Source organism: Passer montanus, unplaced genomic scaffold (genome assembly GCF_014805655.1).
Source record: "Passer montanus isolate IOZ18808 unplaced genomic scaffold, ASM1480565v1 scaffold31, whole genome shotgun sequence".
Lineage (NCBI taxonomy): Eukaryota > Metazoa > Chordata > Aves > Passeriformes > Passeridae > Passer > Passer montanus.
Genome location: NW_024367819.1, coordinates 927,638 through 940,889, shown reverse-complemented (window position 1 = coordinate 940,889; position 13,252 = coordinate 927,638).

Genomic DNA, 13,252 nt, shown 5'->3' with positions numbered 1-13,252 from the left:
GAAGAGTCCATAGTCATCAAAAATTCTTGATTACATTGAATATTTTTATGTTTTATGGAGATTTAACAAGATTCTCTGTAATGAGTGGGAAGGGCAATTGGTCCAGAGCCTTGTAGGCAGCATTATCATCAAGTAAAAATTACGTCATTCCTCCAACTCCTCCAACTCCAATGATTCCTAAGAAATAGGATCATTACAAGCCTACAGTTAAACAGAGCTTCTGCTTTGATATTCAGAAGAAGCAGGGCTTTTAAATTACATCTACAGAAAAAGTATGTAAAGTACCTTTTCTTATAATTAGATAGGTATGGTTTGTTAATTTACAAGTGAGTTTATTAATGACTGCTGCAATTAAAAAAAAATCGTAAGTATATATACTGAATAGTTAAACAACCCATAAAAACTAATCCAAAGGAAGACTACAAGTCAATTTTCTTATTAAATGTACCTGGAATTGACCTGTACACTGTCAAGTATATAATGCTGTCAAGATATAAGGTAGAATTTCAATAAAATGGTAGCAAGTAAGCTTCACTTAAGCTTATTAAATTAAAAAGTAATGCATCTAGGAGAGAGTATCTAAGTCATATCTAAGTAAGACTGAAATCAGAGCTGGCAACAGTAATTCAGGAAAGAGAACTTGGAGCTGTCACTAGCAATTTGTTGGAATCATTAGTTCAGTATGATGAGCAGCCAAAAAATAAGCAAAAGAAATGTTGGATAAAACCAGGAAGGGTATTCAGAGAAGGAAAAAAAAATAAAAAGAAAGAAAAGAAAAGAAAGAAAAGAACTAAAAGAAAAAAGAAAAGACAAGAAAAGACAAGAAAAGAAAAAAGAAAAGAAAAGAAAAGAAAAGAAAAGAAAAGAAAAGAAAAGAAAAGAAAAGAAAAGAAAAGAAAAGAAAAGAAAAGAAAAGAAAAGAAGTTTTGGGGTTTTTTTTTGGTTCTAAATAAAAATTTGTTTTGCACATATCTTGAGTACTGTTAACAGCTCTGGTCCAGGAATGGCTGTAGGAGTTTTAAGATATTTCAGGGGAGGAAAAAATATCATCATACAATCATAAAATTATTTGGGTTGGAAGACATCTAGAAGATCATCTAGTTCCAAGTCCATGCCATGGGCAGAGACACCTTCCACTAGATCAGGTTGCCCCTGGTTACATCAAACCTGGGGTTGAACACTTCCTGGGATGGAGCATCCTCATTTTCTTTGGGCCACTGGCGCTCCACCACCCTCATGGTAAATCTGCCTTCCTCCAGTTAAAAGTAATTCCCTCTTGTCTGATCACTACATGCTCTTCTCCAGCTTCCATAAGGTGTCCCTGTATTCTTCTCTACTCCAGCCTGGATAGTCCCAACTTTCCCACCCTGTCTTCACAGAACTGGTGCTCCAGCTCTATTGATGATCTTCATGGACCCGGATCTCCTCTGGACTTGCTCCAACAGGGCCACATCCTTCCTATGCTGGCTTTACAGAGCTGCATGCAGTACCTCACCAGGGGTCTGACAAGAGCAGAGTAGAGGAGGAGAACCACCTTCTACCTGCCGACCAAGTTTCCTTTGATGAAGTCCAGGATACAGGTGGCTTTCTGAACTGTAAATGTACATGTTGAGCTCTCATTAATCAACATCCCAAGGTCTTTCTCCTCAGGGCTGCTCTCAATTCATTCCTCTTCCAGCCTATATTTTCTGCTTGATAGGGAGACGACTCACATTGACAAAATCGTAAATATAGATTTAAAACGTAAGGCCAGAGGACAATGGGAACTACTAGGACATTGGTTTTAAGCAATTGTTTAAACCTTATCTAAAAGTAAATAACCCTCTGGAACATGTTGCAACAGTAAATTTTAGAGATATGCAGCAGGTTCAGCAATCATTTGACCAACTTTATGGACAACAGGCCCATGGGCAGGCTGTAAGAGACAAAGTCAGATATGTGCACTCTGATTTCTTGTTCAACAGCTCAGGGAACAGGCTGTACACAGCATTCAAGCTTTCATGCTCTCTGAGGTGACAACTACGTACACAGCATGCATACACTAGTGAGAAGTTCTTTTGCCATCAGTACAGATTTGATATTGAGCTAAATGGATTCTTTGTCCAACCCAGTGAGATATCTTCTGGGAGCTCTTTTGGCATAAGAAAATTGGGAAAGGATGGCTTCCAATGTGGCACAGAAATAAATTACAGACCTTCCTCAAGTAGACAGAAAAGAGAACTTTAATCATGACATTGAACAATATTCTGGTAAACAGGTTTAATAATATCTACTTCTCTCTTCCCTTAATTTGCAAAAGCTATTTTTTGCATTCTCAATGATATCAGAAAATTTGACGAGGTATACTTAACTAACATGTTGTATGTAACTAAATTAATTACTTTGACAACCAGAATAATGTTGTTCAGTAACAAGGAAAGAAGAAAAACTCCTTCAACTTCAAAAGCTATCTAACAAGGTGAAGAACTTTAGGAGCATTTTAGAAATCCCTCTTACTGAAATAAATATAACATGGAGCTGATGCGTGAGAAATATATGTGCTAGGTAAATAATTGTTTTTCACCTTTGAATCATTTTGCATCTACTATTCAGTTGATGAGTGAAATGATACCTGCTCTGGAAATGCCCATATGGGATGGGAAACAGTTTTTTCATTTTTAAGATAGAAAAGACAATAAATACATTTTTGAAAACCATTTCTATCTTTCAAAAGAAATGCACTTTAACAACAATTTTTAAACTGCAAAAAGCCATCATTGATTAAAGGACTAAATATATAGTACAGACATAATCTATGTATCTTGTGCTGTAAAACTAACTTCCCTTACTTTCTGGTTCTCAGATATATTCACAAACAATTCTCAATGCTATAAGCGAATGAGGTTCTACTGTAACAAGATTATACAGTAGCTCTGCACAAACAATTAGTCAGGATTCCCCATGTTTTGACCTAAGTTATCCCAGACAAAAAACAGGAAATGCCGAGCTGCTGTCCAGGGTTTTTTCTCTACTCCCCCTACCAGGGGAGGAGGCTGCACTGGCTGAGCTGCGGCACAGCAGCTGACAGCCGGGGGGGCACTGCCCAGATGCGCCGGGGGCGTCCGGGGAGCGCCTCAGCAGGAGGCAGCAGTGATCAGCAGGAAGGCGAAGTAAGAAAAGAGGAACTCTTCTCGCTGTTCCCGGGGGCAAAGTCCAGAGTTCTTTAATGTCTCCAGGGAAGGCCAGCCGAGTCGGGACCACGAGGCGGGGGTACAGCTGATTATGAAGGGGGCGGAACATACAACACATCAACCAATGAGGGAGAACTTGGGAGGGAACAAACTCGTGACAAACATGCCGGCTAGCCAATAGGAAATGTGATAGGGAGGGACCCTTGTTCTCAATCCAATCACCCACCGAAGAGGGGAGAGCTTTCTGGAAAGAGGGAAGGGGACAGTGGGTGATGGACAGGAACTCGGGGAGGGATTGACAGAGGGTAACCACGGGAACAGGGGTGGAGACAATGAACTGACACTCTCAAAAGGAGGGGCTGCCAGGGGACCCCAGGACCGAACCATTTTAACTTTAGGGGGAAACAGAACAAACCAAATGAACCCTGCACCACAACATCGAAACAAGTTGATGTCTTTATTCCTGTGGTGTCTTGAATGCATTCATTTGCACAGAAAAGTAAAATTCAAGGCATCTTGCAGAACATAAAGAAGGAAAATAACACTTTTTAGTCAAAGACTTTCCTCTAGTTATCCACAAGAATGGAACAGAAATCCAAACAAAACATTAGATTTATAGCAAGTTTTGCTATGCATTTGGTGGAGGCGATATATAAGGTCCTAGGATTATCAGCCACTGGGAACAAGCACCTGAGGAAAAAAGATAATAAAGGTGAACTTGCAGTGAAAAAGCTACAAGCAGAAATTTCTAGGAAAGCTTAAGATAGGATTTATGATCTCTTTCTGTTCAGATAAGCAAGCACAGTTTAAATGTCATTGTAGCATGACTAATGTGAGTGCATGTGTTCTATGGTGATAATATTGTATCACCCACTTCAGGAGATCCCGCTGGGATTTGGGTTGCTACAAGGACAGCTATGAAATAGAGAAGTAAACACTGGACATTTTTCTACTGTCTTGATCCTTTTACGATGTGATGAGCACTTGTTTGTATAAGCGATTTGAGCACAGCCAAGGAACTGCTTAGACAGAGTACTGAGTGAAGATTGCATGGAACTATTAACTTGTGCCAGGACAAGCCTCATTTTGACACTGTCTCCTTCCTTGTTGTAGGATTGCATCAGGCTACCTTCATGAACTCAGTTTAGATTATTAGACTACAAACTGAACTCATCAGAGACACTCGTTACTATCACTACAATTTTAAAATTACAACCAAGTCTAATGTTAACACTGTGGATATAGGCTGTAAAGAAAGCAGTTTTTGAGATGTTTATTAGACAAAGAAAACGAAGGGTTTTAAAATTTTTACGATGTGATGAGCACTTGTTTGTATAAGCGATTTGAGCACAGCCAAGGAACTGCTTAGACAGAGTACTGAGTGAAGATTGCATGGAACTATTAACTTGTGCCAGGACAAGCCTCATTTTGACACTGCCTCCTTCCTTGTTGTAGGATTGCATCAGGCTACCTTCATGAACTCAGTTTAGATTATTAGACTACAAACTGAACTCATCAGAGACACTCGTTACTATCACTACAATTTTAAAATTACAACCAAGTCTAATGTTAACACTGTGGATATAGGCTGTAAAGAAAGCAGTTTTTAAGAGATGTTTATTAGACAAAGAAAACAAAGGGTTTTAAAATCTATGCCTTTCCTCTTTATTTATGCTAGTGTTGCACTGAAATAAGTTTATATCTCAGAACTCAGACCCTGAATATATGTGAATACTTTTTCATTATTCACTGAGGTGAGTTAACTAAACATGCTTTGCAAAGCTACCATGGAAAATTGTCAACGTAATCGTTTTCAGTTGCAATCAACACGAGCTGACATTCTGCTGCCTCACCCTTGTAACTAAAGCACTTACAATTTAATAGTGTGATGATAAGAATATAAATAATATTGACTTGCCTGTAGTATGATTATATGCAAACTAACAAAGTTTGAAAAGAGTTTGGTGATATTTTGTATCATGGTCTCACCAGAAAAAAATGTATAAGCATTTTATGAAGTATATGGGCAGTATGACCACCAAAGTGTCAAGAAAAGAGGGGTGTGTTGGCATGTAAAGGCAGGTGTGTAATTAATGTAGAAGTGCAAGGCAGAGAAAAGGACTACAAATAGGATTGCTTGGATACACAACAGGATAATTCACAAAACAAAGGAAAGTAGAAAAACATGATTGGGACAGATTAGACTCCCCTTTGGAGGACAGTAAAATGACATAATACTATCAGACATAAGTACAGAAAAATGAGAGAAGAAAGATGAGAAAATCACTTTGGTTTGGCCCTTCATCAGTGAGTCCTCCAGCCTGATCACTCAGATGTCAGCGACTAATGACATCAAGAAGCACAGCCATTGTTAGCAACTATAGATCATTGGGTCTATGTTATTTTATATTCGCAGATAATTCAGGACATAGGTATAAAGCACTAACAGTTTTGCCTATGTAATGGTCATGATTAATGATTTGCAACTACAACTTTAGCAATAAAAGTACCACTAATTCATTCAGTGAAGTTTGAAAACTGGCCTGGTTTGTCAGTCTTTTAAACAATTCTATCACAATAATGTCTGATTATTTAACTGCTATCTATCTGCCTACCAATCTATGTATTCAATTGAAAAGTGTTGACTTTTTGAACCATTTCCTCCTTGTCTTAAAAATTCTACCTGTCGGTACCTATTTTAATTTTGTAGATGGGAAAGGAAATACCAATATCTCAAGTTGCACGTACTGGTATAAAAGGCATGTTGCCTTAAAGTTGCCTGGTAGATAGACTTTCTGGTGGTGTCAAATAGATTTGATATAGGGTGAAACTCTTATCTTTCCTCCTTAGAACTGCAATTTGTTTCAGAAATACTTTAAATGCAATGAGGTCTGCAAGACTACAGCTCAAGAAGAGTGGTTGCAGTATTGCTTTCATTTTATTACCATTGGCAATGTTAGGGTAATTAGCTAATTAATATGGTAATAATATTAGAAAAAACATCAGATGGGGATTAATTAGTCATACTAAATATCTCATATTTCATGAGTTATTCTATGGCCCAAGAGAAAAAGTAAATTAAATGAAGGCTTAAAATCCTAGTTAGTAAGTAGTTCTGCTCCTTTCTTTTAAAGCAACACATTAAATGTTTCTCTTATATGAAGAGTTGGAAAAAAGAGTTTACAAATATATATAATAACAAATAATATCTGTTGTTTTTATGTATGAATGTATACAAATAGAATAAAATTATACATCTACATGAACTTGTTCTGCAGCAGTATTTAGCTGTGCCTGGCTATTCATCTCACCACAAAATGGAGTCAAAATAATTTACATTGAAGGTGATTATTTATCATGGTGGAAAGCATTTTTAATGGGAAAAAAGATCATCATGTCACTACTGATATTGAAAGTTATTTAAAGAGAATGTTATCTTTGGGTGAACATGTATTATAGAGCTTTATGAAATGCCTTTGGAAATCAAAATCAAAATGGAACATCAGAACTCTTTTATTTATGTCTGTGTGTTTAATGGTAATGAAATATGCAAGACCAAGCTTTGCATGCTGAATTCCCTTATTCAGTAAACAGGCATAGTAAACTTTCCCCCCTCCTTCCTTACCTATAATAACTACTTGTATGAAATAGAGAGAGGGGATGTTGTGTAAAATGGATTATGTTATTAGAAAAAAAAACAACAAAACAAACCTCTCAGCATTTTATGTTTCATTTGATTTAGTGATCTGCCTCAGTTGGAATGACAATATTTTGCCAGTTTCTTGTAAGACTTTTACAAATACCTGGTGGTGGTTCTCATTTTGCATGAGTTGAAATGCAAATCTTCCAGGGACAAACTCAGCAAATCATTTCAGCATTAAATAACAGTTAATAGGATATGAGCACATAAATCAGTTCTTCCGTGCATACACACCACTGACCCTGATCCGTTTAGCTTTTTCTTTGTGTCAAGTCTCGATCCCTGACTTTTGTAATCATCTCTGTCGTCACTGAATTAATTGCAAGATCATAGCCTAGAACTGCCAAAACTGAATCAGTGTATTTGAGCCATCAGTTTTGTAATGTGCCATCAAAAAAATAATGTTCAAGGCTCAAAGCCTTGAAACCACAGTGAAATAGAATTAATAAAAATTAATACAGGATTAATTTGAATTAAGTCCTAGTTTTATACTTAATTTGTGGAAGTTTTTGTGCATTAAGGGGTGAGAGGATTGGTTTCTGGACTCAAAATTCCAGTCGCTGTACCAAAAAGCTGGAGCAAATCACTTGTAGAATTTAGATTAAGAATTTAATTTATAATAATTTTATAAGCATTTATAATAATATTAATTTCTAAATATCTTTTAGATTTAAAGTCTAACATATCACTCCACTAAGATAAGAAATTTAAAGGGCTGTAGTCCAAACCTTAGAGCAAGCTGAGGTCAGGAATGGTGATGATGAAAGCTAAAGTCATGATTCCTGGATAATGCTCTCTTTCCAGTGAGGCGGACATTACACAGATTTGTCTATTGAGACTAAGCCAACTGGAACTTATGAGTAAATAGAAAGATTTTAGAATGACTGGAGAATTAAAATAATAAATTGCAGAGGCTTAGCATCCTGGCAGAAAGAGAATATGTAGGATCGGCTATATCTGCATTCCAGGTCTTAGCTTCTGTCAAAATATGAAAGAAAAAAGATTTTTTTCCATAAAAATCTCCATAAATGTCACCATTATACAGAATCAGTTTTTTCTGTATTACACACATTACCTGTAATTATGCTTCCTATAAGCCAGCAAGTTACCAGAGACATCCTAATATAAAACTTTGTAATCAGAACTTACTTTTTAAGTCCAAGGAGAGAAAAAGGGCAACTTCACAAAATTTGCTACAGCAGTAGCAAATTCCTCTAGATATCTAGCAGCAATATCTTGTCCTTATAAAGGGAAGTAGGAATGGGGAACAACTCTCTTCCCTTTGCACTTTTTGAGGCTTCACTTGAAAAGCCACATAGGGTGGAACAAGATGCCCTGTAGGTGCCTACTTCTGTGCTTAGTTTTCTTACTGAGCAGGGTTCACTTTCAGCCTCTGCTGATAACAAAACCATAAGAAATTAGAGAAGGTCTGTACTTCTGAAGGGAAAAAACTACAGCGCTAATAAAATTTTAAGTCACAGGCTATCTGGCACTACTGTCTCTTGATAAGCAAACTGGGAATAAAATTATTCTTAATAGCCTAGAGATCTCTTCCCGAGCAAAAAAAACCCCTGTTTTAAGTGAGACGTTTGTTTGGAAAGCTCAAAAGCAAATTAATTCCTCTAATAACACAGGGATTCTGGCAAGGTAAATGTTAACCTTTTTCACAGCATATATGTACACATTATATGATTCTTAAAATTCACTTCAGATACCAGCAGTATCTCTGGAGAGTTTATTACACTTGATTATTCCACTTAAGTATTCATAAATATTTATGCACCAGTTGATGTTCTTGATATAATCTTTCACTGGTTGGTACAAATATGTCACTAAAAAGAACAGTGAGGGAATCTGCAATTAGCAATTAGTGATTCAAACATATCATGTGAAAAGTTGAAAATCTCACTTGTATAAAAGAAGCTTCTACATTAAACATATGGTTTAGTTTAGTTTGCAAATGGAAGTCACTACCACAGCTCTAAGCCTGTTCTCTGAAGACTGAGCTATGAAGCTACAGTAATATGAAAAGGCAAGAACATTCACCTGAATTACCTTACAAGAGCTTTGTTTACCCAAATACTATTAAAATTTTTAATGACTGATCCATTTATTTTCATTTTTTTCATCCTTTTCTCAGGTACATTTACATTTCTCTTGACCAAGATGACAGCCTTGCATTCCTAATAATCCTTAATAAGGAACTCTATGTTCATGGAGTATATTACTTCATACAAACAGCTGCCAATAAGACCTGTTTTCTTGACTTAGAATTTCATATGAGCTTGCTTTTTGCTGTGGAGGTAGTAACCAGACATTATTGTTGTTCTTTTTTTCACAGGAAGCTCATATACATCATGTAAGTAGGAACAAAGTATTAAACCATCATTTCTTTTGATGTGTCATTTGTGATCAAATACAACAGTGGTTTATGAAACATTAGTCAGGCAGGCCACACATTAACACTTTTGTCTGAGTATATGTAATTATTATTTTAAATTGATTTCCTAAAATGAATGACTGGAATTTTTTTGTCCCCAAATTCATAGTATCTTAAGTTTCATTAATTGCAGTGGAAGCTTTGAGCTAGTGTCAGATCTAAATACAAAAGAGATAGTGCCCACCTACCTCTTGATGATCTCCATGTGGAATTTCTTTCCCTATCCCGTTAGCCCAGGCTTGTACTCACAACTAACCTACAGATTGCTCTTTGCTGTCACATCCTGAGACAAGGAAAAAAACCCCACTTGCTCCACAGTTGATCTCATCAACCCTAACAGCTGCCCACAGCCTCTTTTAATTTGGAAGCTCAGCCATGAGAAGGCTGACAGGAAAAATCTCTGTGGCTTCATTGAGTGAAGTTCATCACTCTGCATTATGGGCTTACTTTACACAGTGAATGTCCCCATTGTCTGTGGCTGGTGCTTGACTAGATCTTAACCAACTAGACCTGTTTCACTGTTATGCTGCCAGAGTTGTGCAGATTCCCTTCAGTGCCAGCTTTACACACAGGCAAAATAAGAAGTAGTTGATCAGAGCAAGCTGGCTGCCAGGCACTGCAAAACAGGAGTTGCAAAAATGTTAATGCCAGAGCCCTGAGATAAAAAAGGCAAGCTGCTACTGTGGTGGCTCTTTTTCCTTAGGGAACTGCTCTGTGTCAGCTGCTGTCCACAGGGAGGCCTGATATCCCTGGCAGCTCTCACTGTGGGCTTACTTTTCTTACCTGGAGCAGCAAAAGCCTAAAGCTTTGGCAGGGCTGTCACCAACAATACAGCACTCACTGTGTGGCTTTCAGAGTTATGAAATTCAGAGAAACAGACAGTACAAAAAACAGATTCCAAACTTTTCTTTTTTTTTTTTTTTTTTTTTTTTTAATCTTTTGGACCAAAACAAAGAGATATTGTAACTAAAAGATGTTTCTGGAAACTGTAGGAAAACCTTCTACATAGTGGGTCTGCAGATGGCTGTAATAGGCCTAAGTATTTTCTTCAGGCAATTGTGCTCTGCAGGTTGGTAGCCAGCAAACCCACTTTTAATGACTGTTTTCCTTTGTACCATGTAAACATCTCTACCTCCTACAATTTTTGCCTCAAAGAAAAATGATGTCTTATAAACAAATGTGTTTGGAAGGTGGAAACCAATCATTTAGGACATGGAAAACATATATTTGTTGTCAAATAGAAGGGTTCTGCCAAGACAAATTGTAATTGGGCCAAACATTAAAAAAATCTGTTACCTCAATACTCAAAACCTTCATCATATAAGTTACAAGCAAAAAGGAAAAATGCCTTACTTAAGCTGGTGTTCTTTCCAATATTTTATGAAACCATGCTTGCTCGGTTTCAGATAAGTAGATTTTCCAGGTTTTTTATATTTCCTTAGATCATAAGAAATAAATTGAATTTGAAAATCTCATCCCAGGAATTGTTCGGGAGGAGGATTATTGCTTCTGTTAACAAGTTTTTGGATTGAATATGTTAATATACTTTCATTATGGTTATACCATTTCTGGGTCTCTAACTCACTCAAAGCTACAGGCAATGAAGCATTCCAAACAACTGTCATAGGAGGTTGCAAACTTTGAGTCAAGCAGGATTATTTCTGTGTATGAACATATTTTCTATTTTATGTGAACTAAAATTTGATGTCACAACACAAGAATGGGCTGTTTATATATTGCTAGTATCTCTCTCATTTGCATAATGTAAGTTATAATCAATGCAGTATTTTATTGCAAATTTGAAACATAAGTGTCTCATTTATGAAATTAGGCAGCAAAGAGAGATCCTTTTAAATGTGCATGAAAGACATGAATACTGACAGAATTTCTGAAGATTTATATGTCAAGTAAACGTCATTTAGGGACATAAATTCACAGCATCCTCTTCTGACATTCACAGTCATATTCCAATTTTGGCACTACTGAAAACTTCAGCCAGGGAGAAATAATGCAGATATGATATCAGCAGAAGCAAAGGCATATTCTCATTAACCAGTTGTTTAATATTCTTCTGTCAAAACTGCAACTAGAAAATTATACTGGCTAGAGAAAGCCAGTAAGCATCCAAGTGATTTAAAACAAGGTAGATGTTTTGTCTAAGAAATGGAAACACCTAAGTAAAACAGAAAGGAACAAGAACCCAGTAAAGAAAATACTTTATGTGCAGGTGATGAGAGGCAAATTTATATAAAGAAGAAAAAAGTAGATGAGCTCCTCAGCTTTCACAGTAAATAGACTGTTGGTGTAGAACCTCATTCTCACAAAAAGGCCCATTTGTGCAGCAGCAGTGAAGATGTCAAAATAGCAGCAGAGAAGAGACTGACAAAATCCAGACTGTGAACAGTCTAGAAGACACTGTGAAGAAATGGTTCTGTTCATTAGAAATAATCTCTTTGCTAGTTGGAAAATATTACAAATCCTCACAGAAAGACTAGTGTTGGTTGAAAGATAGATGGAAGTCAGTGAATTAAAAAAATACCTAATAATACATATCACAAACAAAAAGGAAGGTTACAGGCATGACTCACATTCACATTTTTTTGTTTAAAAGGAGGGATTTTATTGCATATCCAAGAAGTCTTTCTGAAAGTACTAAATATGGAGTTGAGATAAGCAAAATAAAAGAAAAAAAAATAGAATGCATGCAAGAAATTTTAAGTAGAACAGTTTATGTTTGAAAGATGACACTTAAGTACAAAGGGTGAAGGAGTCATGGTATCCTTCCCTCCAAAACTCTACAAATATTCAACATGGAATCTTTGTCATAAGGACAAAGGAGAAGTTATAAGGACAGAGGAAAGACAGAGGAAGTGCCTTGTTCTGAATACTCTGAACTTTCAGACATCTGAAATATTTTCAGTGTCACTGAATTATCACAGGGACAGACACAAACTTTTCATTCCACAAGAAAAAATAATGTCACAAGAAATATTCAAACTTTTCTATAGGAAAGAAACTCCATCTTGGAATAAAATTGTCAGATCTGAAGAAAGAGTACTGTCTCACTTAGAGGAAGTTGCTCTTCTCTCTCCCTTTACTAGATCAATATCTGCAAGTACATTAGCTAATAGGGCAAGAAGTACAAAATAATCCATGTAATTATATTGTTTCTGTCCCATTAGAGTGCTCAGAAAGGACTGAACCTTCTCCATTTCAAATACATTCAAATAATGTTGTCAGCTTAACATATGCAATAAAGGGGAAAAAAAAAAAAAAAGATTGACATGCTATTTGCTATGTCTGCTTACCTGCTTCCAAACTAAAATAATCCCAGATTTAGTTTATGGGATAGTTCCACTGCTGGTAAGTGCTACTCTTATAGTGAACTTTCATAAAATATTCTATTTCTTCCACTATTCATTCCCCTAAAATAAATCTATTCTTCTTCATCTGTTACGAACCAGTCACTGGAGCACACATAAGTGCTGAAGTTGTATAAAAAACACTTTTTAGATTAACATTGAGTGAATTTTCTCCTTGCCTACAAGATAATTACGTTTCTGATGTTGCCCACTTGGAGATGCACTTAAAAGTATCAGCAGTGCTTGAGATAACATCTGCTAAGTGCTTTTTGATTAAGTCTTTTATAATTACTCATTTTCACAAAGCATGTGTCTATTTGAAGGGCACCTCTGTTATCAAAGAGAGTATGCTAATGGAAGCCTTTCACTATGTTTGATTTCTTACACTGATTTGACATTTTGTTTAGGTTTATGAGAAGTTAGAAAAGGCTGTGGATGCTCTGTGTCATGACTGCTTGAATTTTTAATCCAAACTATGTCTCCTATGTACCATGTATAAAGAGAAGATGGATGTATTTGCTGGCTCAAGTTTGGAAGCTTATTGTCTCAGACTGGAGAATCACAGTACATCTGGCAATAG